The following is a 3,909-nucleotide window of genomic DNA, read 5'->3' on the forward strand; positions in this document are numbered from 1 at the left end:
TGTCAACAAACCTCCGATATCAATCCCTGATGGGCCTGCTGCTGTCTCTCCCTCGTCCTCCAGCTCGACTGGCCCTGCTCCAGACTCTGTCCACTCTGTCTCATAGTCTGCGGTCCTATCTTCCTCGACCCGACCCATGTTCCCGCTCGTCTCCCTCGGTGCAACAAAGGGGTCGAGAAAAGATAGGACCGCAAAGTACCTCCATTTCTTCCCTGTCCCTGCTGCTGCCCCACTCTTTTTCTCTGTCTCCTTCTTTCTTTCTTTTAAATAGGTGTCCCTGAGGCTCTTTCACTTTCTCCGGCAAACATCCACTGACAAAAAACACACGTAAATTAACTGGTCAATCTAATAAGCCAGACAAGTAACTTTAACATTATGCCGGGAAAGCCAGTTGTGCTAAGTAGAGCTATGCTAGTGCTAACGTTCATAGTACAGTACAACTGATAGCTGCAAACAAGCAACAGATATTTACAGAACTTACCAGGTAATCCAGCCTCCTCGCTCACCTTTACCTAGGCCTGCTCCTTCCTGTTCCTGTCCCTGTACAACACTATTGTGGTGTCGTACAGCTCGGGATGTCCGCACACAGCAACTATTAATTTCTCCTCCATATTTGACTGGCACCAGGCAGGGCGCGAGAACGTAAGGACGTCAGTGACGTCGGGACAATCTCAATGTTGATTGGCGTCACGCGAATTCGCGTCAAAAGTTCAATATTTTCAACTCGAGCGATGAGGCCATCACGTCCATCGCGTCGCGCTAGACGCGTCCATCGCGCCGCCCAGTGCGAAATCGCATCCATCGCGTCTAATGGCGTCTTTGCATTGACTTTGTATGTAATCTCGACGCGCGAAATTTGCGAATTCGCGTTTGGTGGGAACACAGCATAACAATGCTGTACAATCTATTCTTCATATTATTCTAACATAAGAAGCAGCAGGAACCTCCTCCCATTATTGAAACCTTACATTGCAAGTGTATCTATGTTAAAACAATATATCAAGTTAAACTTCACTGTGCGCTTACCCAAGTTCACCTAAACAGATAAAGGATATTTGACACATAAGTTGCCTTTAAGTTTCTATAGTCCAGAACGCGGATCAGGCAATCTATTAATTATCTGAGATCTGCATCTCACAGCCCCCATCCTATAGTGTTAGAGTGTTAACATATCTCAAACCGTTCAGATCTGGTCGACATCAGTTAGTCCTGTTCTTCATCATTATTGGCTGGAAAGTTCCCTTTTATCTGTTCATAAAATGCTGTGTCAAACAGATGTTTTTCGCCATTGACGGTGATGCACAGGCGGGCCGGGTAGCGTAGGGAGAATGTGATTACAGCGGCGTAGAGTTTAGCCTTGATGTCCTTAAATGTCGCTCGTTGCTTGGCCAGACTTGCGCTCATATCGGGGAAGAACAGGATCCTGTTGCCGTTGAAATGTATGCCTTCTCTCTGCGATCTTGCACAGCGAAACACATGTTCCATGTCCTGATAACGGAACCTGACAAGAATGGCTCGTGGGCGTTGTCCCGGTGCTGGCTTTGGAGCTAGCATACGACGCACTCTGTCCAGCTCCGGTGGTTCAGGGAAAATGTCATTTCCAATAACTGTCTGAAGAAGCTGCGAGATGAATTCCAACGGTGAGCTTCCTTCAGGTATGCCGGCGATTCTTAGGTTTTGCTGCCTGGAGCGATTCTCAAGGTCCTCCGCTTTGGATGCTAGCGCAGCATTTGCTTTCTCCAGCCGATCAACTCTTGCTGTTAGCTCAGCTAGCTCATCACTGTGGATGCTGAGTGTTTTCAATGGTCATTATCTTTTGGTGTTGAGAGTCCAGTGCGGCGCCGATAGTTTTTGAAGAGACGACTGTATCGGGGTGTCTGTGGCTTAGTGGTAGAGCAGGCGCTCCATGTACAAGGCTGTTGCCGCAGCGGCCCGGGTTAGACTCCAGCCTCTGGCCCTTTGCTGCATGTCACTCCCTCTCTCTCTCCCCCTTGTCTGTCCTATCAAATAAAGGCTAAAAATGCCCAAAAAAAATCTTTTAAAAAAAAAGAGATGACTGTATAGGCGTAAGAGAGGTTTCTAAAGATGCGGAGAGGTACGTTTTAAGTTCTGCAGTCAGGCTTTCCCTGTGTTTTCCAAGCTCCTGCACGAGGCTAGTAAGAGTTAGCGGGTCCGCCATCGTAGTTGCTGGAGCCGCTTGAGTTGTAGCAAGGTCACCTTTTGCCTGCCGCTGATGTCTCGACATTGTGAGCCAGTCGGTTCAAAAAGTAGGCGAACTTACTTTTTAACTGATTAGCACGGTTAGCACAGTGAAATAAGAAACAAGATCATATTTCTCCTGTTTTAGCTTCTCTGCACTGGCTCCCTGTAAAATCCAGAATTGAATTTAAAATCCTACTGTTAACTTATAAAGCTCTAAATGGTCAAGCTCCGTCATATCTTAGAAAGCTCATAGTGCCATATTATCCCACCAGAACTCTGCGCTCGGGGAATGCAGGGTTACTCGTGGTCCCTAAAGTCTCCAAAAGTAGATCAGGAGCCAGAGCCTTCAGCTATCAGGCTCCTCTCCTGTGGAATCATCTTCCTGTTGCGGTCCGGGAGGCAGACACCGTCTCTACATTTAACCCTATGGGCCCTAGGTGTTTTTGGGGTATTTTTACTGCCTTTACTTTTAAGCTCATATCACAGTCATTTTAAAGGCTAGATACACATGCTATATCTTGTTTTTTTTTTCAGGTCAATCAGGGCTATCCAGATTTGCCATCATTTCATGTCCTTCTGTGTGCCTGTATGTTATATTAATTTTTATATCAATGAAAAAAACAAATCCATGTGACTAAATTCTTACATTTTTACATGTATCTCAGCATAGCAAGTTGGAAAAAGACATATTATGCCATATATGAAGAGGGGAGACTCTCTGGAATCTGGCAATATAAGAACCATGATGGTGGGACATTCTGTCACTTCACAGCTGTCCAAAACATGTGGTTTGTGCAAGGCGGAAAATGATTGCCAGTATTTTTTCATTATTGCAAGAAATTCCATTGACTCATTCACAAGTCNGATTTTGAAGAAATTCGTCAGGTTTTTATTTTGTAGACAATAAATCTGGATTTATAGCATGATGGGATGATGGTACAATGATGTGTGGGGCATCACTGGAAAGCTCTGCTCCTGTGCTTTCATATGATATGCATAGCATTTCTGTGCGAGCCTGCATTCGCGAGTAATCCGTCCAAGAGTAATGTGTGTGCAGAGCTATATGAAAGCTCTGTTATTCATCATTTTAGTGTAACTTTATCATTTTTTTTCGCTATGAAAACATTGGACTACCGACAAGTGCTTGGTCTTGTCGGAAAGCTACAATTTCGCTGTTTCACGTGATATGAGAAAATCTATAGAGAAGAACAGGTGTGAATTTGGACGCACAATACGTCGTTCGGGCCCATAGGGTTAAGACTAGACTTAAGACTTTCCTCTTTGATAAAGCTTATAGTTAGGGCTGGCTCAGGCTTGCCTTGTACCAGCCCCTAGTTAGGCTGACTTAGGCCTAGTCTGCCGGAGGACCCCCTATAATAAACCGGGCACCTTCTCTCCTTCTCTCTCTCTCGTGTCCTATTACTGCATCTTGCTAACTCGGCCATTCTGGATGTCACTAACTCGGCTTCTTCTCCGGAGCCTTTGTGCTCCACTGTCTCTCAGGTTAACTCGTATTGCAGCGGTGCCTGGATAGTGTGACGTGTGTGGTTGTGCTGCTGCCGTGGTCCTGCCAGATGCACTCCTGCTGCTGCTGTTATCATTAGTCATACTTCTACTGTTATTATACATATATGATTATTGTCACACATGTATACAATCAGATATTAATATATTATTATTAATTATAATATTATTACTTTCATTAAT

This window comes from Epinephelus moara, chromosome 3 (assembly GCF_006386435.1).
Source record: "Epinephelus moara isolate mb chromosome 3, YSFRI_EMoa_1.0, whole genome shotgun sequence".
NCBI classification, from domain to species: domain Eukaryota; kingdom Metazoa; phylum Chordata; class Actinopteri; order Perciformes; family Serranidae; genus Epinephelus; species Epinephelus moara.